The following is a 27,501-nucleotide window of genomic DNA, read 5'->3' on the forward strand; positions in this document are numbered from 1 at the left end:
CATCACCAGCACCTCTAAACTCGTGCCCACACAGGACGCCGCCACCATCCTCTTCCATGCGGCTCCCTCTCCCTCCATCACCCACCTATGAATCATTGCCACGTTCGCAGCCCAATAATACCCACTTAGGTTGGGCAGCGCCAATCCATCCACCTCCCTGCCTCTCTCCAAGAATACCTTCCTCACCCTCAGGGTCTTCTGCGCCCACACAAACCCCGTAATGCTCCTGTTAACCCTCCTAAAAAAAGCCTTCAGAATCATAATGGGTGAACACTGGAAGAGAAACAAAAACCTCGGGAGCACCGTCATCTTAACCGACTGGACCCTGCCAGCTAGGGAGAGTGGCAACACATCCCACCTCCTGAACTCCTCCTCCATCTGCTCCACCAGCCTAGTGAAGTTTAACCTATGCAGGGCCCCCCAGCTCCTGGCTATCTGGACTCCAAGGTATCTGAAGCTCCTCTCTGCCCTTTTCAGCGGGAGCTCCCCTATCTCTTTCTCCTGGTCCCCCATATGCACCACAAACAGCTCACTCTTCCCCACATTGAGCTTATCGCCAGAGAAGTCTCCAAACTCCCCCAAGATCCTCATCACCTCTGGCATACCCCCCCCGCCGGATCTGCAATGTACAGCAGTAAATCGTCCGCGTACAGCGACAGCCGGTGCTCCCCCCCCCCCCCCCCCCCCCCCCCCGCACAATCCCCCTCCAGTTCCTCGATTCCCTCAGTGCCATGGCCAGGGGTTCGATCGCCAACGGGAACAGCAGGGGAGACAAGGGGTTGCCTCGTCCCCCAGGACAACCGAATGTCCTCCGACCTCCTCCCATTCATCACCACGCTCGCCACCGGAGCACTATACAACAGCCTCACCCAACTAATGAATCCCTCACCAAACCCAAATCTCCTCAACACCTCCCACAGGTAGCTCGACTCCATCCTGTCAAAAGCTTTCTCCGCATCCATCAATGCCACTATCTCCGCCTCCCTGTCCACTGCCGACATCATTATGGCGCTAAGAAGCTGCCGCACATTGACATTCAGCTGCCTCCCCTTCACAAAACCCATTTGGTCCTCGTGACTAACCTGCGGGACCACATCCTCCACCCTCCTGGCCAGTATCCTGGCCAGCAGCTTCGCGTCCACATGGAGGAGCGAGATCGGCCTGGAAGATCCACACTGGAGGGGGTCCTTATCCCGCTTCAAAATCAATTAAATTAATGCTCTGGACATCATCAGGGGCAAGACCCCCGCCTCCCCCTGCCTCATTCAGGGTCCTCACTAACAGCGGGCCCAACAGGTCTGAAAACGTCTTGTAAAATTTCACCGGGAACCCGTCAGGCCCCGGTGCCTTCCCTGGCTGCATACTTCCCATCGCCTTGATCAGCTCCTTCAACTCGACTGGGGCCCCCAGACCCTCCGCCCGCTCCTCCCCCACTGTCAGGAACTCCAGCTTGTCCAAAAAGCGGTCCATCCCACCCTCCTCCCCAGGGGGCACTGACCAGTAGAACTCCTCATAAAAGGTCCTGAACACTCCGTTAATGCCCCTTGCACTCCGCACCAGACTCCCTCCTACATTTCTAACTCCCCCTATCTCCCTCGCTGCCTCTTGCTTCCGGAGCTGGTGGGCCAGCATCTGACTTGCCTTCTCCCCGTACTCATATACTGCCCCCTGCGTCCTCCTCCACTGCGCCTCCGCTTTCCGGGTGGTCAATATGTTAAACTCCGTTTGGAGACTACGACGCTTCCTCAAAAGCCCTTCTTCCGGGACCTCCACGTACCTCCTGTCCACCCTTACCATTTCTTCCACCAACCTCTCCCTCTCCTTTTTCTACCCCCTCTCCCTGTGTGCCCCAATAGAAATCGGCTCCCCTCTAACCACCGCCTTCAACGTCTCCCAGACCACCCCCACCTGCACCTCCCCATTGTCATTAGTTTCCAAATACCCCTCTATACACTCCGGACCTGCCCACATACCTCCTCATCCGACAGCAGCCCCACCTCTAACCTCCACAGCGGGCGTTGATCCTTCCCCTCCCCTAGTTCCAGGCCCACCCAATGCGGAGCGTGGACTGATATGGCTATCGCCGAATACTCCGCCCCTACCACCCTCGGCATCAGCGCCCTGCTGAAGACAAAAAAGTCGATCCGGGAGTAAGCCTTCTGGACATGGGAGAAAAACGAGAACTCCCTACCTCCCAGCCTCATAAACCTCCAAGGGTCCACCCCTCCCATCTGGTCCATGACCCCCTCAGCACTGTGGCCGCTGCCGGCCTCTTACCGGTCCTGGACCTAGTATGATTCAGTGCTGGGTCCAGCACTGTATTAAAATCTCCCCCCATTATCAAGCCCCCCGTCTCAAGATCTGGAATCCGGCCCAGCATGCACCGCATGAAACCTGCAACGTCCCAATTTGGGGCGTACACATTAACCAGCACCACCCGCTCCCCTTGGAGTCTACCGCTCACCATTACGTATCTGCCACAGCTATCCGCCACCACGCTCGACGCCACAAATGACAAGCTCTTTCCCACCAAAATCACCACACCCTGGTTCCTCGCATCTAACCCAGAATTGAACACTTGTCCAACCCACCCTCTTCTAAGCCTAACCTGATCCGCCACACTAAGGTGCGTTTCCTGGAGCATAGCCACATCCGCCCCTAGCCCCTTCAAGTGCGCCATCGGCTTGACCGGCCCATTCAGCCCCCTTACATTCCATGTGACCAGCCGAATCGGGGGGCTCTTTCCCCCTCCCTCTGCGCCGGTCAGCCACAACTCTCCCTCGGCCCACCACGTGCCTGCAGTACCCCCATGGCCTGTTCCCCACGGTGGCAGATCCCCATCCCTACCCCCTCCATCATCATCTGTTCCCTTTCGGCCCTTCCAGCAGCAACCCGGTACCCCTCCCCCCCCCCACTCCCCCCCCCCAACACCCCCTCCCCACCCCCCCAGCTAGGGCTCCCCCCTAGCTGCGTTACCCATCTCGTCGTACTTCCGTAAGTCAGCCGACTCCTGCTGACCCCGGCTGCTCCCACCACCCCAACGACCCCCCGGGTGTGACACAACCGCTACTCCCCCCACCTGGTGCTGGCCCCTCCCATTCCGCCTCCAGCCCGGTAAAAAAGCGAGCGCTTCCATCTTAAACCCCGCCCCCGACCCAAAACGCGGGAAAGGAAAGGGCGCGCGTCCCAATGGGCCTACAAAACATCTCCCCAACTCTCCACCAGTGAGAAAGGCACAGAAATAAATAGTAGAAAAGCCCCAAAAAAGAGAAAAAACAAAAAAGGGACCAACAAAGAAGTACAAGGCAGAACAGAGCTTCCGGACAATGTACATCAGTCTCCAACCCCACCTCAATCCTCAGTTCGAGTCCAGCTTCTCTACCTGGATGAAGGCCCAGGCCTCTTCCGGGGAGTCAAAATAGAGCTGGCGGTCTTTTTAAGTGACCCAGAGGCGTGCCGGCTGTAGCAAGCCGAACTTCACCCCTTTCTTGTGCAGCACTGCCTTCGACCGGTTAAAACCAGCCCTTCTCTTTGCCACCTCCGCGCTTCAGTCCTGATAAATCCGGATCTCTGCGTTCTCCCACCTGCTGCTGTTCTCCTTTTTAGCCCATCTCAGCACACATTCTCGGTCTCCGAAGCGGTGAAAACGGACCAGCACCGCCTTTGGCGGCTCGTTCAGCCTGGGCTTTCTCAGCAACACCCGATGGGCATCCTCCAGCTCCAAGGGCCCTTGGAAGGACCCCGCACCCATTAGCGAGTTCAGCATCAAGGCCACATAGGCCCCCAGGTCCGATCCCTCCAGCCCCCCCGGGAGGCCCAGGATCCGCAAGTTCTTCCACTGCGAGCGGTTCTCCATGTCCTCCATCCTCGCTTGCCATTTTTTTGTGGAGCACCTCGTGCGATTCCACCTTCACTGCCAGGCCTAGGATTTCATCCTCGTTCTTCGAGGCCTTTTGCCATAACTCGCGGATCTCTGCACCCTGAGCCGTCTGAGTCGCCATGAGCTTATCCAGTGAGGCCTTAAGCGGTTCCAGCAGCTCAGCTTCTATAATGGCATTACCATTATAGTCCAAAAGCTGGCAGACTGATGGCAGGAAGGTAGGCTTGACACGGAGGCTTTCGAGGTCAGACCGCGCAATGAGTTTGGCTGAAGTGGCGGTGTCGAGGCGGAATCGGATTCGGGATCGGTTGACCGTGAGGGTGGAACACCACATGTCCATATCAATGCTGAATATCGGTAGAAACTTGACTTTTGACTTCAGGGGCATCTTGTGTTTGGTAATGATGCCCACCCAAGGTCCGGCATTAGGTCGGAATTGGATTCGGTGACCATGGGCTGGATGGTGTGGACATCCCTGTGTAGCTGGTTGGAGCGACGAGAGGTAGTAGGTTGAGCAGACCTGCATAAGGCAGCATAGTGGCCAAGCTTGCCACATTGTAGGCAGCATCGGGATTTTGCAGGACATTGCCGCTTTAAGTGGGTGGAGCCACAGTTGCTGCACGACGTGACATCAGAACACTCTGTACGCCACCACGCATGCGCGGTGCGGTCATACGTAGTGCGCGCCTGCGCAGTGCGATCTTCGGCGTCGCCGCCCCTCGGTCAGTGCGCGCATGCCCAGGAGGCCGTGAAAAGCGCGTGAAATGGCCGCCCTCATCCAGGCTGAGGCCCTGGGGTTGTTTGATCGCTTGCACCCGTTCTGCCTCGTGGGGACCTTGCCGCGCCGTTTCAGCCGCTTGAATGTGCGAGTATTGGTTAGTGGCGTGTGTGGTGAATGTAACTTAGTAATTCACACTGTATTTACCAATACCATTGTAAGCGCAGTAGCGTTATCCGACCACTAGGGGGAGTAGCTCTGGGAATGCTCAGGAGTTTGTAGAGGGCTCCACCCTTGGCTCCGTCCACGACTCATCCCCCTGGACTGCTGTATAAATACCCTTGTCCAGAGCCAGCCTGCCAGTTCATCGAGAGTTCAATGGGTAACTGGCTGGATCTGTAGTAAGTAGATTAAAACCACTGTTCATCTCTTAAAGCACGTGTCTAGTGAATTGATGGTTCCATCAGCGTGTTCATGCAGAACGCAGGTCTCGATGGCTATCGCAAAGGTGAGCTGTTTAACTTTGAGGACCTGCTGGCATAGGGGGTCTGACTGTGCACTGAAAATGATCTGGTCGAGTATCATGGAGTCGGAGGTGGATCTGTAATTACAGGACTGCGCAAGGATGCGAAGGTGGGTGAGAAAAGATTGAAAAGGTTCATCCTTACCCTGCAGACGCTGTTGAAAGCGCTCAAAACTTTCATTTACCTCAATGTCACAGTGACTGTCAAATTTGAGGAGGACCTTCTTGAATTTGGACTTGTCTTCACCTTCAGCAAAAGTGAGAGAGTTGAAGATATGAATGGTGTGGTCCCCGGCCGTGGAGAGGAAGAGAGCGATCTTCCTGGCGTCTGAAGCAGCTTCTAGGTCTGTGGCTTCAAGGTAAAGCTGGAATCGTTGTTTAAAGATTTTCCAGTTGGCACTGAGGTTGCCGGTGATGCGGAGCGGCGGTGGGGGGCGGACACTGTCCATATTGCAGGATGGCTGATTGCTGGTCGAAGGCAGATCACTTGAAGGTAGGTCTAATAAATTCTAACATCACGTACTAGTACCATGATGTGCCGAGTACTCTGGATCTGTGGAGACTATTGCGTTTACCTTAGCAGTAACATCGACAGGCGACCAACACTTGTAATAGTACAACACTATTTTATTAAGCTAAGAACTGTTGAACATACTTGCACTGTGAGTCGACACTATGTTAGATTAACTGAAGACCTATGCCTATCCTAACCAGTCTAAACTGTTAGCGCATGGTGAAGGTTTGTGCTACTAGCTGCGAGCTCTGTCCGTTTCAGAGGCTCCATCCCGAATGAGCGGGAAAACTAGTGCCCTCTGGCTTTATAGTGAACGTGCCCTAACTGGTGATTGGCTGCTATGTTGATTGGTCTTGCAGTGTGTCAGTCATTGTGTGTCTCTACACCATTATATACTGATGTACATTATGACATGCATGGGTTTCCTCCGGGTGCTCTGGATTCCTCCCATCGTCCAAAGATGTACAGGTTAGGTGATTGGCTATGCTAAATTTCCCCGAGGTGGGATTGCGGGATAGGGCGGGGGAGTGGGTCTGTGTAGGATGCTCTTTCAGAGGGTCGGTGCAGACTTAAAGGGCTGAATAGCCTCCTTCTGCACTGTAGGGATTCTATGATTCTGTGAAGACTGACATCTGCAATGCTGAGAACCTCAGGTGGAGGCTGAGATTGATCACCCAACCAGCGCATCTGGCTGAAGTTGGCTGCAAATGCTACTGCCATGCCTTTTGAACTGATGTGGAGATGCCGGCATTACACTGGGGTGAGCACAGTCAGAAGTCTTACAACACCAGGTTCAAGTCGAACAGGTTGGTTTCAAATCACTAGCTTTCAGAGCACTGCTCCTTCCTCAGACACATTAAGACCTGAATGTCGACACATGTACAAGAGTGCATTTTATCGTAAAGTGATAGATCATAGAATTTACTGTGCAGAAGGAGGCCATATGGCCCATCGAGTCCGCACCGGCCCTTGAAAAGAGCACCCCACCCGAGCCCACACTATCAACCTATGCCTGTAACCCCAGTAACCTCTCCTACCTTTTTGGACACTAAGGGCAATTTAGCATAGCCAATCCACCTAACCTGCACGTCTTTCGACAGTGGGAGGAAACCGGAACACCCGGAGGAAACCCACACAGACATGGGGAGAACGTGCAGACTCCACACAGACAGTGACTCAAGCCGGGAATCGAACATGGGACCCTGGAGCTGTAAAGCAACTGTGCTAACTACTGTGCTACCGTGCTGCCCGTAGTCAATAGGGAAGCTCTGATACTTATGTATGAGGCCTTGCAGCAATGGCCATCTGCTCCCAGTGCTCTCCGTAGTTTTGAAGATGATGACCACACCCAACTCTTTTTTTTTCAACGCATTTTTTCAAACTTGTATCAAAGTAGTTACAGCAAATAAACACCCCAGGAAACACTCTTCCCAACAACCAACAGTGTACAGATTTTCCTCCTTTTTCACCCCCCTCCCCATCAACCACCCCCCCCCCCCCCACAATGAACAACTCGTCAAACACAATCACAAATATCCCCCACCTTTTCTCAAACTCCCCTGCTGAGCCCCTTAACACATACTTTATCTTCTCTCACCGCAGGAAGTCGTACAGATCACCCAACCATGCTGCTACCCCCGGTGGCGATGCCGACCGCCACTCCAGCAAAATTCGTCGCCGTGCAATCAGAGAGGCAAAGGCCAAGACATTGGCCTTCCTCCTCTCCATGAGCTCTGGCTACTCTGAAACCCCAAATATCACCACCAAAGGGTTCGGGTCCACCTCCTCCTCCACTGTCCTGGCTAAGACCGCGAACACTCCCACCCAGAATCTTCCCAATTTTTCAGAACCCCAAAACACGTGCGCATGATTCGCTGGCCCCCGCCCACACCTCTCACACTCATCTGCTACCCCCTGAAAGAACCCACTCATTTTCACCCGAGTCATATGCACACTGTGCACCACCTTAAACTGTATCAGGCTCATCCTTGCACAAGAGGAGGTCCCGTTTACCCTTTGCAGTGCCTCACTCCATACTCCCCAATTAATTTCCACACCCAACTGCGCTTCCCATTTCTCCTTGATCTTCATCACCCGCTCGCCTCCCTGCTCCCCTAGCCACTCATATATATCCCCAATTCTTCCCTCCCCTTCCACATCCGGAAGCAGTAGTCGCTCCAGCAGGGTGCATCTCGGCCATCTAGGGAACCCCTTCCAGACCTTTCGTGCAAAGTCCCTAACCTGTAGCTACCTGAACTCACTACCCGTCGGCAGCTCTACCCTCCCCCTTAGCTCCTCCAGACTGGCGAACCCTTCCTCCAAATACAAATCCCTCACCTTGACCAGCCCCACTTCCCTCCACCTCCTGTATACACTATCCATCCCCCCCCCCCCCCCCCGGCTCAAACCCATGATTCTCGCACAGCGGCGTGAGCACCGACATCCCTTCCACCCTAAAATGCCTCCTCAGCTGATTCCATATCTTCATTGTGGACTGCACCACTGGACTCCCTGAATACCTACTCGGAGCCATTGACAATGCTGTCGTCACCATAGCCCTCAAACTAGACCCCTCACAAAATTCCTCCTCCATCCTAACCCACTCTACCCCCTCTCCTTCTCACCACCGCTGCACCTTGTCCACATTTGCCGCCCAATAATAATAAAGCAGGTATGGCAACGCCAACCCCCACTGCTGCCTCTGCCTCTGTAGCAGGGTCCTCACCACCCTTGGCACCTTCTCCGCCCATACAAAGTCAGAGATGATTGTGTTCACTTTCCGAAAAAAGGTCTTTGGTGTAAAGATCGGGAGAGCCTGAAAGATAAACAAGAACCTCGGCAGAATATTAATTTTCACCACTTTGACCCTCCCGCCAGCGTTAAGTGCAGTGTATCCCACCTCTTAAGATCCACCCTGGCCTCCTCCACCAGCTTTGTCAAGTTCCACTTATGGAGCCCCGTCCATTCCCTCGCTACCTGATCCCCACGTACCTAAACCTATCACTCGCTACCATAAATTACATCCCCCCCTAAATTAGCCCGCTGTGCCAGCTCATTCACCGGGAATACCTCGCTTTTCCCTACATTCAGCTTGTATCCCAAGAACCCTCCAAACCTCCCCAACAGGCCCATAATTCTTCCTATACTCTCCAACGGATCCGAAACATACAAGAGGTCATCGGCATAGAGCAACACCCGATGCTCCCTCTGTCCCCTCATTATCCCCTGCCAATCTGCCGACTCCCTGAGAGCCATCGCCAGTGGCTCTATGGCCAGCGCAAACAGCAGAGGCGGCAGTGGGCACCCCTGCCTCGTACCCCTGTGTAAGTCAAAGCTTCATGAGCTCATATCATTTGTCCTCACCCTCGCTCTTGGTGCCACATACAGCAACTGCACCCATGCCACAAATCTCGGCCCAAACTCAAGCCTTCCCAAAACTTAAAACAAGTACCGCCACTCCACCCGGTCAAATGCTTTCTCCACATCCATGGACACCACCAGAGCTCTCAACAGCCATCTTATATTACTCGCAAGCTGCCTGCCCTTCACGAAGCCTGTTTGATCTTCTGTAACCACCCTCAGGACACAATCCTCCATCCTCCCCACCAACAGCTTAGCCAATACTTTCACATTCGTGTTCAATAGTGATATAGGTCTATACGACCCACATTCCACCGGATCTTTCCCTTTTTTTGAGATTAGTTTGATTACCGCCTGCTTCATCGTCTCTGGCAACTCCCCCTTCTCTAGTGCTTCATTAAACGCCCCCAACAGATGTGGTGCCAGGTCCGCTGCAAATTCCTTATAAAATTCTGCTGGGTACCCATCCGGCACAGGGGCCTTCCCCGATGATGCACGATTAATTGTACAAAGACTAAGGTTGGATACAACTGTGGCTTTATTGCAGTAAGATGTGTGGCCTCCTACAGCAGCTGGCGAAAGGGCTGCCGAATAGAGGACACGCATATTTATACTCCTACTGGGCGGAGCCAGCAGGCAGGGGCTACCGGCGAACCTGTAGTACAGGTCCTACCTTACATCACCTAATACAGGTGTAACAGTGGTTTACCATACCCGACTTCATACCCTTGATACTTTCCAGCACGTCCCTCAGCCCCAGGGGCTCCTCCAATGCCTACCTCTTTGCTTCCTCCACCTGGGGAAATTCCAGCTCGTCCAGAAACCGCCCCATGTCCCCCTCCTCTCCTCCTGGGTCTGCCTCATAAAGTACCTGATAATATTCTCTAAATGCCTCATTCATCTTCCCTGGCTCTGACACCACATCCCCAGCCCCAGTCCGTATCTTCAATATTTCCCTGGACGCAGCCTGCCTCCGCAGCTGGTGCGCCAGCATGCGGCTTGCATTCTCCCCATACTCGTACTGCACCCCTCTTGCCCTACACAGTCACCCGACCGCCCTCCCCGATGTCAGCCTGTCAAATTGCCCCTGCAACTTTTTCCTCCTTGCCAATCCCTCCATGGTGGGCACCCTCGAATATTCTCTGTCCACCTCCACTATCGCGTTCACAAGACGGTCATGTTCCGCCCTCCTTTCCTTATTCGCACGAAACGTAAATGAGAGAATTTCTCCCCGGACCACTGCCTTCAGTGCTTCCCAAAAAATGCCTGCCCTCCCCATTCTGATTGAACTCCACATAATCCCTAATCGGCAACCGCACCTTATCACAAAAACATCCATCAGCCAACAATCCCGAGTCAAACCTTCACCCCAGCCTCTGCTCTCGTCCCGTACTGAACCGAATATCCAGCCAGGGAGGGCATGGTACGAGATAACTATCCCCGCATACTCTGCCCTTCAACCACAACCACAATCTCCCGACTCACTACAGAGTAATCAATTCTCGAATACACCTTCTCCCTTCCCCCTGGGTTCTGAAAGCGCCATGGATCCACCATACCCATCCTCTCCATAAACGCCCCAGCTCCCTTGCCATTCGTACCCTACTCATCGACCTGGGGCTCGATCTATCCACCCTTGGCTCCAGGACACAGTTAAAATCTCCTCCCATGATCAACTGGTGCATGGCCATAGAACATAGAACATAGAACAGTACAGCACAGAACAGGCCCTTCGGCCCTCAATGTTGTGCCGAGCAATGATCACCCTACTCAAACCCACGTATCCACCCTATACCCGTAACCCAACAACCCCCCCCAACCTTACTTTTTAGGACACTACAGGCAATTTAGCATGGCCAATCCACCTAACCCGCACATCTTTGGACTGTGGGAGGAAACCGGAGCACCCGGAGGAAACCCACGCCATATCCGGGATTGCTGCCAGCAACCCCCTCATAAAACCCACATCATCCCAATTTGGGGCATACACATTTACCAACACTACCGGTGCCTTTTCCAATACCCCACTCACAATCACATATCTCCCACCTGGATCCCTCACCACCTTCGCACTCACAAATCCCATTTTTTTGCTCATTAAAATCGCCACACCCTCAATGTTGAATCAAACCCTAAATGAAAAACCTGCCCAACCCACCCCTTCCTTAACCTAACCTGGTCCTTCACAAGGAGGTGTGTCTCCTGCAAAAAGAACACACCCGCTTTCAAGCTCCTGAGGTGTGCGAACACCCGCGACGTTTTAACCGGCCCATTCATTCCCTGGACGGTCCACGCCACCAACCTTACCGGAGGCTTGCGCCTCCAATCCCCTCTACCGTCCGTCACCTGCCCCTTTAATTCCATTCTGTACCTAGCCCATCCCAGATGGCCCCTTTCTTCGCCCTTGACCATGTCATCTCTCACCTCCTGCAGCATCGCAGAAACTCCCCCCCCCCCCCACTTATCCCATCCCCTTCTTCCCCCCCGAGATACCCTCAATCACGACACAGGAGAGAAGATAGATGATTCAAAGGCTTTAATCATCTGAGAACTGTACAGCAGCCAAGAAGTGTGCTCATCACATGTTGCCTGAGTGAGCCTTATCTTATATACCGTTTCCTGGGGGCGGAGCCAGAGGCATAGTCCCCCAGGGTTCCAAGCCCGGTCTTAAAGGGCCAATGCATTAAAGGTAAGGTACCATTATATCAGCTACTGATAACATTCATCACACCCCCGTACTTCCCCTTTCCCCCCACCCCCACCACCTCACTTCCGTTCACCAGCATAACCTGTTAGCGCGGCTGCCCCTGCCCAAAGGCACATCCTAATGACCTCCCCCCCCCCCCCACTCCTCAGCTCAAGGAAGAAGACCTGCTGGCCTTACCCTTCCCCACCAAAACAAGGACTTCTCCTGAACTCCAGACAGCCTTCTCCGAAAGCAAACAAACAGATGTTAAACACAAACAGTCCCATAAAACAGGAGGGCGGATGGGAACATCCATCCCCACATAAACTTTTCACCCCTACAACTCCTTAAAATCTCAACATTGAACAGAAACCGCACCCCCCCACAAAAAAAGGTGAAAATCCCCAATTCCTATACCCACTTCAAACATGCTGCCGACCATTACATAGTGCAAGCACCCCGGTTCCCAAGCATTGTCTGCTCAGTTCTCCCTCAGTTTATGCTCCTTAATGAAGTCTTCGGCCGCTTCTGGGGTCCCGAAATAATACTCCTGTTGTACCATTAATTCACTGCAAGACGATGAGAGTGAGTGAACTTAGGATTTATTAACCAAGAACTTGCCTGCCTGTGTCTGCTGGACAAATGAGCGCCGCTCCTTGGCGGCCGGTCTATATACCGTCCGAGGGGGGGCGGAGCCAGAGGCGGAGCCCACCAGGATCCAGTACAATACCTGTAAGGAGATCACATTACCATTGGGCCACAGTACTACACAGACAGCTTATACTATGGTGAATACATTCACCACACTCACCCCGTTAAAAAAATGAAGTCCAGCGGGGGTGAAGTGGGATCATCATATGTTCAGTCTGTCTGGAGGCTGGACTGTTCTTTTGGACCTCCTCAGCTCTGGCGGTGCGGCAGGTACGGGCGTTGCAGTTGTTGACTCCGAGAGGGTGTTGTTTGGAGCTTCGGTCCGGTTTGTCGATGACGGTTGACGGGTAGGGGTAGGCAGGGAGCTGGTGGCAGGGGGTTGGTGGATGGTGGCAGGGGAATGGCGGATGGCGGCAGTGTATGCTCGGGACAGTACAGGAGCCCCGGGGAGGGGCGTAAGGGATTCGGTTGGTGGCGATAGGTGGTGGTGGGGGGGTGGGCGCGTTGGCCTGGAAACCAGCGGGCTCCAGGTCCCGGAGGGAGACCGTGTCTTGCCGTCCGAATTGGTGCGCGACATAGGCATATTGGGGGTTGGCGTGCAGCAGCTGGACCCTCTCGACCAGGGGGTCGGTCTTATGGCTTCTTGTATGCTTCCGGAGAAGGACAGGTCCCAGAGTCGTCAGCCAGGATGGAAACGAGACCCCGCAGATGGACTTCCAAGGGAAGACAAACAAACGGTTGTGAGGGGTCTCATTCATGGCTGTGCAAAGGAGCGATCTAATAGAGTGGAGCGCGTCGGGGAGGACCTCCTGCCAGCGGGAAATCTGGAGAATTCTCGACCGAAGAAGGACGGCCTTCCACACCGTCGCGTTCTCCCTCTCCACTTGCCCGTTTCCCAGCGGGTTGTAGCTCGTAGCCCCGCTCGAGGCGATGCCCTTACTGAGCAGGTACTGATGCAGCACATCGCTCATGAAAGAGGTGCCCCGGTCACTGTGGACGTATGCAGGAAAACCGAACAGGGTGAAGATGCTGTGCAGTGCCTTTATAACGGTGGCCGAGGTCATGTTGGGGCAGGGGACAACGAAGGGGAAGCGGGAGAACTCGTCAATGACGGTCAGGAAGTATACATTACGGTTGGTGGAAGGGAGGGGCCCTTTGAAGTCGATACTGAGGCGCTCAAAGAGCCGGGAGGCCTTTACCAGATGGGCCTTGTCTGGCCGGTAGAAGTGCGGTTTGCACTGTGTGCAGACTTGGCAGTCCCTGGTCATGGCCCTGACCTCCTCGGTGGAGTAGGGCAGGTTGCGGGCCTTAATAAAGTGGATGAGCCGGGTGACCCCCAGGTGACAGAGGTTATCGTGGATGGCCTGAAGTCGGTCAACTTGTACATTGGCGCACGTACCTCGGGACAGGGCATCTGAGGACTCATTGAGCTTCCCAGGACGATACTTGATATCGTAAGTATAGGTGGAGAGCTCGATCCTCCACCTCAAGATTTTATTGTTTTTAATTTTGCCCCGTTGTGCATTGTCAAACATGAAGGCTACCGATCGTTGGTCGGTGATGAGGGTGAACCTCCTACCGGCTAGGTAGTGCCTCCAGTGCCGTACAGCTTCCACAATGGCTTGTGCTTCCTTCTCGACAGTGGAGTGTCGAAGCTCGGAGGTGTGGAGGATTCTAGAAAAGAAGGCTACTGGTCTGCCCATCTGGTTGAAGGTGGCGGCCACGGCGACGTCTGATGCATCGCTCTCTACCTGAAAAGGGATGGACTCGTGCATCGTGGCTTTGGCAATATCTACCTTGATGCGGCTGAAGGCCGAGCGGGCCTCAGCCGGCAGGGGGAATATCGTGGTTTTGATAAGTGGGTGGGCTTTGTCCACATAGTTGGGGACCCACTGGGCGTAATAGGAGAATAGCCCCAGGCAACGTTTGAGGGCCTTGAGGCTGTGGTGAAATGGAAGTTCGATGAGGGGGCGCATGCGATCCGGGTCGGGCCCCAGGACCGTTTTTGACGACATAGCCGAGAACGGCTGGCCGGGTAGTGCGGAAAACGCACTTCTCTTTGTTATATGTGAGGTTGAGGGATTGGGCGGCCTGGAGGATCCTCTGATGGTTGGCGTTGTGGTCCTGCTGATCATGGCCGCAGATGGTAACATTGTCCAAGTATGGGTATGTAGCCCGCAACCTGTACTCGTCCACCATTCGGTCCATCGTTCTCTGAAAAACCGAGACCCCGTTAGTGACGCCGAAAGGGACCTTGAGGAAGTGGAAGAGTCGGCCGGCAGCTTCAAAAGCAGTGTAGTGGCGCTCTTCCGTGCGGATCGGGAGCTGATGGTAGGCAGACTTCAGATCGACCGTGAAGAACACCCGGTACTGTGCGATCTGGTTGACGATCTCTGCTATGCGGGTAGAGGGGGTACGCATCAAGTTGCGTGAACCGGTTAATGGTCTGGCTGTAGTCCACAACATCTGATTCTTTTCCCCGGTCCTGACGACCACCACTTGTGCTCTCCAGGGGCTGTTGCTGGCCTCGATGATCCCCTCCCTCAAGAGTCGCTGGACCTCCGACTTGATAAAAACCATGTCTTGGGAACTGTACCGCCTGCTCCTGGTGGCGACGGGCTTACAGTTGGGAGTGAGGTTTGCAAAGAGCGAAGCGAAGGGTCGCGGGGGGGGGGGGGGGGGGGGGGGGGGGTCAGCCGAACTTTAGCGTCAGGCTTCAGTGACTGCATTGGAAGTCGAGTCCAAGCAGTTGGGGTGCACAGAGGTGAGGGAGGACATACAGTTTAAATTGGGCGTACTCAGCGCCCTGTATCGCGAGGTTCGCGACACAGTACCCCCGGATCTGTACCGAATGGGATCTGGAGGTGAGGGAGATTGTCTGGGATGTGGGGTAGATGTGGAGGGAGCAGCGCCTTACCGTGTCGGGGTGGACAAAGCTCTCTGTGCTCCCGGAGTCGAAAAGACAGTGGATCACGTGCCCATTGACTCGGACGACAATCATCAAATTTCTCAGATGCTTTGGCCGCGACTGGTCGAGGGTTACTGCACCGAGTTGCGGGTAGGCTGCGTGGCCTGACATATCGAGAGCACAAGATGGCGGCCCCCACGGGTCGCAGGTGTCGGGCTGAGTCGAAGATGGCAACCAAGATGGATGCCCCCATTGGTCGCACGTGTTGGCTGGTGTTGAAGATGGCGGCCAATATGGCCACCCCCACGAGTCGCATGTGTCGGGCTGGGTTAAAGATGGCGGTCCCCACGAGCTGCACGAGACGGGTGACGCGTCTGAAGGGGACGGTACCGGCAGGCACACAGCCACCTTGTGGGGTCTGTGGGCCTGAGAGTCCATGGATCGGGCCTGGTGAGCTTTCAACTTCGGGGCTTTGGATCGGGCCAGACACTCTGGCAAAATGTCCCTTTTTGCCGCAGTCGCTGCATGTCGCGGTGCGGGCTGGGCAACATTGCCGGGGGGTGTTGGCCCTGCCCGCAGAACGGTCCCCCGGGCTGCACAGGCAGCTGTGCGGCACAGGCCTGAGACATAGTCTGGTCTGATGACGAGCGTCCCCACGAGGGGTTCGGTGGGTCTGCCGGGAACGCGCTGAGGCTCTGATCGGCCACCTCCAACGAGGTGGCTAGCTTTACCGTGTCCTGTAGGTCAGTGGCCCCATTTTCCAGCAGTCGCTGCCGGATGTAGTTAGACCGAACCCCAGCCACGTAAATGTCCCGGATCATCAGTTTCATATGCTCATCGGCAGTCACGGCCTTGCAGTTGACAGTTGCAGGCGAGTAGTGTCAGGTTCTCTAGGTATTCGTCCAGCGATTTCCCGGCGCATTGGCGGCGGGTAGTGAGGAGGTGCCGCACGAATACTTCGTCCATGGGCTTCACGAACTGTTTCTTTAGGATCGCGACCGCTGCTTCGTACGTGGCCGCGTCCTGAATCATACCCGATATTCGGTGGCTCACCCGGCCATGGAGGATGCGCAGTTTGAGGGCATTGGAGGGAGGCGCTGCGAAGGAGTCGAGGTAGGCCTCAAAACAGCGGAGCCAGTGGGAGAAGGTTTCCTTAGCTTCTGCTGCTCGTGCGTTGAGTTCCAGTTTATCAGGCTTTAGAGCAGCTTCCATAATGATGTCTTTGGTTAATAAATTGTTGTACCATTAATTCACTGCAAGACGATGAGAGTGAGTGTACTTAGGCTTTAGTTAGCAAGAACTTGCCTGCCTGTATCTGTTGTAGAAATGAGCGCCGCCCCCAGGCGGCTGGTCTATAGAGGCGGAGCCCACCAGGTTCCAGTACAATATCTGTAAGGAGATCACATTACCATTGGGCCACAGCGCTACACAGACAGCTAATACTATGGTGAATACATTCACCACAACTCCTGGCCTCCGAACGTCACCCATAATTTTGCCGGGTAGAGCATCCCAAACTTGATCTGCCGCCGGTACAGTGCCGCCATGGCCTTGTTGAAACCTGCCCACCGTGTTGCCAACTCAGCTCCGATGTCCTGATACATGCGGACGTTATTTCCCTCCCAGTCGCAGCTACGCTTCTCCCTGGCCCACCGTAGAATTTTCTCTTTCTCCACAAATTTATGGAGTCTCACGATCACCGCCGACGGCGGCTCCCCAGCTCTAGGCTTCTGCCTCAGAGACCTATGCGCTCGGTCCACTTCAGGTGCCTTATCCAGCACCCCTTCTGCCACCAGTCCCGCCAGCATCCTCGAGACGTATCTCATGGCACTCACACCTTCCACTCCTTCAGGCAGGCCCACTATTCGCAGGTTCTGTCTTCTCAAGGTATTCTCCTGCTCCTCAACCTTTGCCCTCAATGTTTTACAAAGGTCACCTAGGAGCCCCACCTCCGCCTCCAGAGCCAGCACATGATTGCTGTGGTCCGAGATCACACCTTCGATCTCCCGAATCTGCGACCCCTGCACCTCCAAACACTTCTCCATCCGCTCCAAAGTACTCTTCAGGGGTGTCACAGCTTCTGCAATGGCCTTTGCATAATCCTCACGCATTTCTTTCCTCTGCTTATGGAATTCCTCCTTGATAAAAGTCATCAATTCCTGTATCTGGGGCCTAACAGCTTGCCCCTCCCCGCCTGCATGCTGGAAGAGACTGTCTGTGAAGCACAACATTGTTTCAACTTTCGAGACAAATCTCTCACTGCTTTCTGCCGGGTCTGGCGATCAGAAGACATACCATTCCAGGGGTAAACTACTCCTCTAACATTCACCTATGCCTTTTCATCAAAATTTCACCTGGATCTGCGTGAAAAGAGACCTTTTCTGTGACTTTAAGCAGGAACAGCCTTGTATGTGACCACTCACTCCATGGTCACAACCGGTAGTCCCACACCCAACTCTTATATCATGGGATCATGTAGAACGAGAAATTCTACTTGTCACAGAGACTGAGAGAAGCAGACGTTACATGCTTTCTCATGTATAGGACTGCAAGAGTGCATGGAATTCATCGCAGCATTGTGATATTTGATGGAAATTGGTTCGGTGCTACGAGACTTAAGATGAGGGATAAAGAGCTTGTTCGTTGATTGGCAACATGCAGCAAGTGTTATGCCCATGGGTATAAGGCTTCAGATTTTAGCCAATTTTTCTACCATAGCTGAAGTCATGCCAGTAGGGTGAAAAGTGGGAGGTAACCTGGCTTCGGCCAGTGGCGGGGCACAGCAAGGCATGTACTAGTGAGTGATCAATTAAGTGACTGGAGCCAGGATTGCCATTCCACATAAGGATGGCAGCCCACTCCCGAGAACTGCAAGCATAATCAGAATGCTGGCAGTTCAGCAATGCCACTACTAGTGGTGATCAATGCTGATGCTACAACTGCTTGGAGAGAGAGCCTCATTGGCTGGTGCACCCTAGAAATGAGGGAAATGGGGTTAAGGGAAGTTGGGACCCGGAAGGGAGGCTATAGAAGAATGGAAGGGGGTGGTGTCATGGTGCACAGGTGGCACCTAAGCCATGAAGTCTGGGTTGTCGGGAGGGTAGTGGGATTTCCGATGATGTAAAACGAGGAAGCGATTGTGCACTTCATGCGTCAAAAGTGAGAAGTGTTTCCTGCCACCAAACATCATGAATACTATCACCATATATTTGCATCTCATTATGACACCTTCTCACCAGGAATCATCTCTCCACATTGAATTTAAATCCCATGTTGGCGTGCAATTAGAAGGGCATTTTTCACAATAGGATCAAAATGTCGTGCAGGTGGAAAATTGTACTTCATGCAGGACTCTAGGGTTAGTTCGCATACCTTGCATCATGCAGAATTCACGGGGTCAGTACAAGGCTTCACAGGACGCTCTGCCTTTGATTCAAAGGGTTCTCTCAGACAAGCCTCCACAGTGACCAGACAGGAGTTAAGGCAGGAGTGGTTTTTACTCTATTGCAGGGTAAGGGCTCCACTGGGGAAGGAGAAAGCCAGGACTGAGTGAATGGAAGGGATCATGATGCAACAGCTTCACTCGGGAAGGAGCAAGCCAGGATGAGTGAAGGGAAGAGGCTGCGAGAAAATGTTTCCACTGGGCCTGATGATTGCACAGAAACACATGACTGGTGAGGTGGGGCATTAAACAGGCACTCAACTGAAATATGACATCGAAAATTAGGCCACTGTCACCGCTGAGACAGGTTAGCAGCAGTTCCATTGACATGCATGGAATGAGACAAGTGAAGTAATTATGCCCATTCAAGCACCACTGACCACTCAAAGATTGCTCCCCTAATGCTTACCCCTTGTTTGCAGCCTTCAAATTTACCAGAGTCATGTTAAACTACAAAACTATGGGGTAATTTGGCAAACCTTCACCCACAAATGCATCCAAGAGGTCACAGAAGTATTTTTGCCAAGGCCCACAGTTTTGTCAACTTGACAGAGTTCAGGCAAGCCAGGGCATAAGGGCACTTTTTCTGAGATTTCTGTATTCTCACAGATACAGCGTGCCATCAAATATACTCACACGGCTCTGAAGGATCTCTGGTAACAAACAGTCCAGTACATCAACCGCAGATGCTTCCACTCGCTCAATATTCAGCTGGTGTGTGACCATGACAAACGTGTCATGCAGGTTTAGAACATAGAACACAGCACAGAACAGGCCCTTGGGCCTATCCAAAAACCACTTGAAAGTTCCTAAAGTGTCCGACTCCACTATCACTGCAGGCAGTCCATTCCACACTCTAACCACTCTCTGAGTAAAGAACCTATCTCGGACATCCCTCCTATATCTCCCATTCTGAACCTTATAGTTATGCCCCCTTGTAACAGCTACATCCACCTGAGGAAATAGTCTCTGAACGTCCACTCTATCTATCCCGCTCACCATCTTATAAACCACTATTAAGTCGCCTCTTATCCTCCTTCGCTCCAATGAGAAAAGCCCTAGCTCCCTCAACCTTTCCTCATAAGACCTACCCTCCAATCCAGGCAGCATCCTGGTAAATCTCCTTTGCACCCTTTCCAATGCTTCCACATCCTTCCTGTAATGAGGTGACCAGAACTGCACACAATACTCCAAATGTGGTCTCACCAGGGTCCTGTACAGTTGCAGCATAACCCCACGGCGCCAGATACTCTGGAAGCATTAGCAACTCATACATCCTCTGTAGATCTCTGATCCCTAACAGCTTCCAGGGACCACAAAGGATGCAGTGTTTGCTCCTCAGGGTCTTCCCTTAAAATACTTCCTGAAACACTGCATGTTCTCCTCTCAAGAATGCATACATGATTGGGGGGGCCCTCTGTCTGAATGGAACCAATAAAGCAAATCAAGGAACCCTGTGATGCATGTGTTCAAGTTTCTTGCAGCAACCGCACTTTACATTAATGTGCAGGCATCACTGAAATGGAGAGTGACGTTGAAACACTCACTGTGGCCAGATGGTAACACGCTGCACAGAAAAGAGACCTAGGACACAGGCAATTTGCATTTGTTTGTGCAGGAACCAAGGTTTCACACCTGATTGACATTAACACAGCTTATGTTAAAAAGGCTCAGACAAGGAGACATGAAATGATTACGAGTGTATATACATTTGTGAACATTATACACAAATGGTTAACACCCATGCCCAGATTGTGCAACTATATCTTTTTTACTTCTCTTACTCTGCTGCTACGTCTTGGTGCTCCCAATATATCCACAGAAGAGGTGGAGGAAGCCTGCTGACTCCTACACTACGTTGTCTGTGATGACCTTGGCAAGAGTCCTCTGGAGGGCCGTGACGTGGAGGGCCCGGCCTGCTTTGGGCACCCTGCTGTGGGACAGGTGCACTCTCCTTGGCCTGTGGAGCCGGAGAATTTGGGGTCGCAGGAAGAGGGATTTGGATCAGCTAGACACTCCCAGAGTCACCTGGGTGGGTGGCTCTGTGTGTTGATTTGCTCGTCCTCCTCCCTGTCAGTGCCCCAAGGATCACTGGCTCACTCCTTGAGAGAGAAAGGGGCAACTGGAGTGAGATCGAGAAGCCTTGTCCCTCTCTCACATTGACATTGATGAATGCCACCAAGTGCCTCAGTGATGGAGTGCAGCTTCTGCAGTGCAGAACCAATGTCCTGGACCAAGGTCTCAATGGTGGCACCATCCTACCATTTTTGACCTTGGTGCATTGGCATGGTGACGTGATCAATTTGGATTGAATGCAGATGGACTCCTCAATTGTACCTTGCAATCTGAAGAGTGTAGCTGATATCACTTCCTGATGTTCCCGTACTTGTCTTTGGAGCTCCAGCAACTGATTTAGGACCGCGTCTGGAGGCTCATCATCTGACTCGGTCTTTGCAGATTCCTGGCCTCCAGTAGACCTACTCGGGATCAGATTGTACGCTGTGTTCATCAGATTGTGAGCCCGATGCTGCTCCAGAACTAGATATCACCGAGGTGTGCGTCTTTGCGCCGGTGAAGGGTGTAGTGAGCGCCGTGATTGGTCTTCAATGTTGCTGTCCTTAGAATCCACATCTAAGGTCTCCTCAGGACTGGAGTCAATGGCCTGGCTCCTGGCTGACCTTGGAAGTTTTCCTCCTATGCTTGTGAAAGAAAGGAGAGATAATTAGTGTATGGCAGGGCACTCTGAAACAGGAGAAATTACTCACAACAGGCTTGTCTGATGGATGTTGTAGTGCAAGATTCTCATTTGTGTGTGCTTCACCGACCTCACTTTCGTGCAGGCATGGTTCATGTCCTCTCCAGCCAGTCTGACTGAACCTTGATCTAGACAAACCCTCCACTGGTGTGGGTCTTTTCTTTCTTATTGTGAGCCAGCTTGCCCTGTATGAAGGCAGATGGAGAGAGTGTGAGTAAGATGCATGCAAGGGCACATATGTGAGTGGCGGGTGGTGCCATCAACAGGAATATGAGACGGGTTCCAGAGGAGATGAGGCCATATGGAGATGTGAGGGTACGTGAGAATAAGTGGTAATGTTCCTTGATGTGACAGCGAGTGTGATCCTCGAGAATGTGTGATGGGCTTGTGCGTGTGAGGCGAGAGTGCTGAGATGGTTGGCTTACCCTGGCAGAATACAGGAGATCATTTATCCTCTTCCTGCACTGGGTGGCTGGCCTTTTTGGCAGGACCACTGCTGCAACCACCTCCCAAGCTGGATTAGTGACTTTACTGGAACTCCTACAGCTAGAGCAGGGGTAGAATACATAGTGATGGGTCTCCACTGCATCCAACAGGTGCTTCAGTGAGGTGTCACCAAATGTAGGTGCTGCATACCAATTTGTTTTATGAAGCTTTACGAAGCACAGTGAGAACACTGTATAGGGGTGCCCTTTAAATATGGCACCTGGAGTTGAGGAGCTCTGAGGTAAATGCAGGCTGGATGAATCAATGACTTTGTGTGATCCTCATGGATGAACAATTAATAATGTCAAAGGATATATGGCACGAAAACCTGCCATTGAGGCCGGCAGGTTGAAAGCTTTATTATGCCCGCTACTGCATTTTGCCATTTTCAAGTAAAATCCTGGATCCTGACCACCTCCCAACCTTCACTTACACCCTCAATGACCATCCCGATACCCAACGACATTCCCAACACCCCAAGCCCCTCCCGACCCATCGGATATCCTCCTGACACATCAACTACCCTCCCAAAAAACCAACTACCCGCCTGACACTCAACCACCCTTCAACTATGCTGACTCCCCAACCAAAACCATGAATAGCCTCCTGACAGATCGGCCGCCCTCTCAAACAGGCCACATCCCAAATACTCTCCCACCCCCTTTGACTATCCCCCCACTCCCTGACCATACTCCCAGACCCCCAAATACCCCAACACCCTGACTACCCTCACCTGACCACCCCACCAGCCTTCCTTGACTTGCCAACCACCCCTGAGCCTGTAGCCACCGAAGTTGGCCACTTCCCGACCCAAAATGGCGATTTACAAAGCACGCAGGGAAAATTAGACACTTTAAGAAAGACAAGCAGGTTGCAGAATCTTCCCGTGTATTCTGCCTGCAAAGAAAGCAGACAGCACCGAAACCAGCAGTTTGCATATTAATGAGCGATCCCCGGGAACAATGGATACAACGATTAGCTACATTTGGGACATTCTATAGCAGGTCAGACTTCTCGGCGCCAACGGGAGTTTGAAACAAAGGAGACAAACCAGGAAGAACCGCCCCGCGATCGAGGGACAGCCTCAGTATTGGGGGGGGGGGGGTTCATACCAATCGATTGGTATGAGATCCAATCGATTGACAGTAAGCTCGGGGTCCGCCCAAAAGGGCGTGAAGCCCCTGGGACCTATTAAAGTCAGGTCCCAAGTCCAGTTCGCTCTCTTAGCCGGCCCTCCCAGCAGAACACCTTAGCAGCTCTCGAAGAACTTGACCGTAAGAAGGAGAGGCCTGGCCGATTGCTGCACCACCAAGTAAGTGTCATACAACGCACGCTACAAGATAGACACTCCTGACTCCTTAGTCCACACCAGCTGGAAGCCTGCAGATCCAGTACAGAGCAAGAGGCCATTGTTCCCTGATCCGGCGGGTTCCCTTATCCAGATAAGTATTGGCCTGTTAGTGGTAGGAATAGCCTAGTCTTTTAGTTTTGTATGCATGAGTAGCGATTAACCGTGTATTAATAAACGCGTCTTGATTTGAACCTTACTAATTGGTGTATTGAGTCATTGATCTGAACTTGAACTTGAACCTCGTGGTGGTATCATAAGGATACCTGGCGACTCTAGAGCTAAGGAATAAAACAGAGCCAATTGAGTGTAAAGCGCACTCACCAGAACGAGCAACAAGCCCCACCCCCAGACCACCTGACTCCCCCCTAATTGCCGCTCCTGATCCAAACACATCCCCTGACCATTCTAGCCCCTTAAACACTTACCTTCTCTCTGGATTCTCAATGTGGCCAAGACCTTTAAACTTACCTGGTTTACAGCAGCCAGAGCCATAAAAAGGGGATGTGGTTTCTCTTCTTCTGATGCTACTGCCCTGCACAAGAAGGATTTGGAAACCAGGTACTCTGCACATTTCTCATCAGGCTTGGGTCGGAAGTCTCATTGAGCAATCTGTAACTCCAGGCTGAGGTAAGTATAAGGCAGCAGAGTGGCAATCTGATGGTGATTGCCACCCCATGGAAGTTCTGGCCCAAAATATTCTGTCTGCTCCACACTATTAGACCTTTAATAATTCAAAAAACCTCGATTAGGTCACCTCTCAGTCTTCTTTTTTTCAAAAAAATACACAACTTGTCAATCGTTTTCTGATATATATACCCACACATTTCTGCTAGCATTCTCATAAATATATTATGGGGACCAGGACTGCAATTTATATTTCTTTAGCATTTTACATACCTGTTACATAACTCTATATGTTCCCTTGTCATCAATGTCCTCCCTTAATTTATTCTTTCCTATGCTCTCCTTTCATGTTTTGTATATACGTCAGCTGTTTGTACTTATTTTAGATCTTACTAGTTTAAAGGGAAGGCAAAATACTGCCTGGAAATCTGAAATAAAAATAGTAACTGTTGGAAATCCCCAGGGGGTATGGCAGCATCGATGGGGAAAGAAACAGAGTTAAGGGTTTCACATTGTGAGAAGTTCGAATCAGAATTGTGAGAAGTTCGAAATGCAATAGCTTTTAAGTAGTTCAAATAGAGGATGAAATGAAATGAAAATCGCTTATTGTCACGAGTAGGCTTCAAATGAAGTTACTGTGAAAAGCCCCTAGTCGCCACATTCCGGCGCCTGTTCGGGGAGGCTGTTACGGGAATCGAACCGTGCTGCTGGCCTGCTTTCAAAGTCAGCAATTTAGCCTTGTGCTAAACAGCCTCCTGGATGGTGGTAAAAGAACAAAGCGAGGACGGAAGCTTCCATTCTGAAGACTACGTTTGGTGGCCAGCGTGGAAGTGGAAGTGATTCCACTTGGGGCAGCACGATAGCATAGTGGTCAGCACTGTGGCTTCACAGCGCCAGGGTCCCAGGTTCGATTCTCTGCTGGGTCACTGTCTATGCGGAGCCTCCACGTTCTCCCCGTGTCTGCGTGGGTTTCCTCTGGGTGCTCCAGTTTCCTCCCACAGTCCAAAGACGTGCAGGTTGGGAGGATTGGCCATACTAAATTACCCTTAGTGTCCACAAAGGTTAGGAGGGGTTTTTGGGTTATGGGGATAGGGTGGAAGTGAGGGCTTAAGTGGGTCGGTGCAGACTCAATGGGCCAAATGGCCTCCTTCTGGATTGGGATGGCTCACCTGGCACCTGGCGTGTTCTTGTGCTGGATGATCATTATATATGCATCCAAGCAGAGCACAGCAAATATCACGGCGGGGGTAGGTATGAAGTTGCTGCCCCTGCATTTACCTTCTGGGCTCGAAGGTCTGGGCACCATATTTAAAGTCACCAGGACAGCCATTCATTCAATGCAGGCCAGGAGCTTCAGTCTGGATGTATGTGATGCCCTTGAAAATAAAGGAACATGTGGCCCCACAGTTCAGCGAAGCTTCCCAGGTGGCTAGAGGCGAGAGGTCCTGTTTCCCCAGCAACAGAAGGCCCTCCCATCTGACTACTGTGGCCTGGATAGAGGTTAGCAACTGTGAGGTCCAGTGCAGACACACCTAACAATGCAGGAAGAGTATAAATGATCTGCTGTGCTCCACAAGGGTAGGTGCACTATCTACTCACTGCAAACTGTTATTCACAAGGGCATCAGGCAGTCCAAGTACACAAGTGTTCTGGAATCTCACAGAGTAGTTTAGGTTGCAGCGCTCAGCAATAGTCATCTGCACTGAATTGTGCCAGCCACTTCATGATCTCAATCTCATATCAGTTTCAGGACAAATGGCGTCTTAATCACTTACTAGGGAGGGCTCGGCAGCTGCCAAAGGCATGCATGCTCCTGAACTGCTCATGCAACCATTGGCATGACAACCAATCAATTGTTTCAGGAGAAGAATGCCCACAAGTGCAAGTGCTCCCAGACTGGAGGCGGAATTCCAAACTTCAGAGTCCAAAACCCTTTCGAAGCACGTGACGTCAGGTATGGGGCACGTGACCTGCTCTCTGCCATCGCTTCTGGAGTAAAGACTCCATCGATGTTTGAAACAATCTGCTCCTGGATCGGTGTGCTGACCTCTGGAGGAGGCGGTCTGCCTCGCTGGGCTCCGGGCTTGTGCACTGATGAAGAGGAACACATACGCAGGACAGCAGAATTCTGAAAGCCTACGTGGCCGACATTTTAAAAAGTCGGTTGCGGCTGTTGTGCCCTTCTTCCTATGATCGGGAACGCCACAATCGAGGGCCCTGCCACCCTCTGACACCCGCCTGTTAACCAACCGCGGGTTGCAACCCTGAGTTTGAAAATTACTGCTTTAGACGCTTCGCTCTGCCACCATCACTTCTCAGACAGCTACTCCCCCAAACAATTGCATGACCAATGCCCACTTGAGCAGATCAGCCTGCCCTCTTCCTTCCTGGACAGCCTGCACTCTCCTTTCCCAGACAGCCTGAACTATCCCTCCTCGGATAGCCAGCACTCTCCCTCCCCGGACAGCCTGCACTATCCCTGCTCAGACAGCCAGCACTCTCCCTCCCTGGAGAGTAGACACTATCCCTCCTCAGACAGCCAGCACTCTCCCTCCCTGGAGAGTAGGCACTATCCCTCCCTGGACAGCCTGGACTATCCCTCCTCATACAGCCAGCACTATCCCTCCTCGGACATCCTGCACTATCCCTCCCTGCATTATCCCGCCCGCACAGTTCACACCATCCCTATGCAGACAGCCTGCACTACCCCTTCCATCTTAACCAGCACTGTTCCACCCTTCTCCACGAAACCTGTCTCCCTCCCTCCTTCAGTTGGTCATTCTCCACTGCTACTAACTGATCTGAAGCAAAGGCTGACATTTACAGAGTATCCCTAAAGAGGACAGTGAAAACTGACTGTTCACCATGGAAGAAGTGAATGATGAAGTTACTTGTATACAGTAAGTACGCTGAACGTTCTAATTCCTTGCTGGCAGGGATCTTAATGTGGTGGGGGAAAATTAATTCCGGTGAGGTGGTCCTCTAATAACATTCCAATGCATGCGAAAGGACGTCCCAACATTGTTCGTTGGAAAGCTCGACATCCCTTTGAAGTCCCAAGAACAGAATTCCAGAAGTTCACCCCAACCTTAGGAAATGGCCGCACATCAAAATAAGTTCTCCACCGACCACACTTCCCACTGCTGGCTATAAGATTCTGCCCAGAAAAATTATAAGCTGGAAGACTGGGTACATTAAATGAGAAAAAGGTTGGTACAACAGGACTAATGAGAGTAGTAATAGGTCAAGTAATGAAATAGAAAATGGGTCCAGAGGTGGTATGAATGGCAGAATAATGAATTGCTGCTATCCAAAAACAAACACATGAAACGAGGTTAGGGGTGAACTAGCTAGATGGATTCAGAACTGGCTTGGCCATAGAAGACAGAGGGTAGCAGTGGAAGGATATTTTTCCGAATGGAGGTCTGTAACTAGTGGTGTTCCGCAGGGATCAGTACTGGAACCTCTGCTGTTTGTAATATATATAAATTACTTCAAAGAAAATGTAGCTGGTTGATTAGCAAGTTTGAGGATGATACTAAGATTGCAAGGAATTGCGGATATTGATGAAGATTATCAGAGAATAATCAGAGGGTGTCAGCT

The sequence above is a fragment of the Scyliorhinus canicula genome, chromosome 14 (assembly GCF_902713615.1).
Source record: "Scyliorhinus canicula chromosome 14, sScyCan1.1, whole genome shotgun sequence".
In the NCBI taxonomy this organism is placed as follows: Eukaryota; Metazoa; Chordata; class Chondrichthyes; order Carcharhiniformes; family Scyliorhinidae; genus Scyliorhinus; species Scyliorhinus canicula.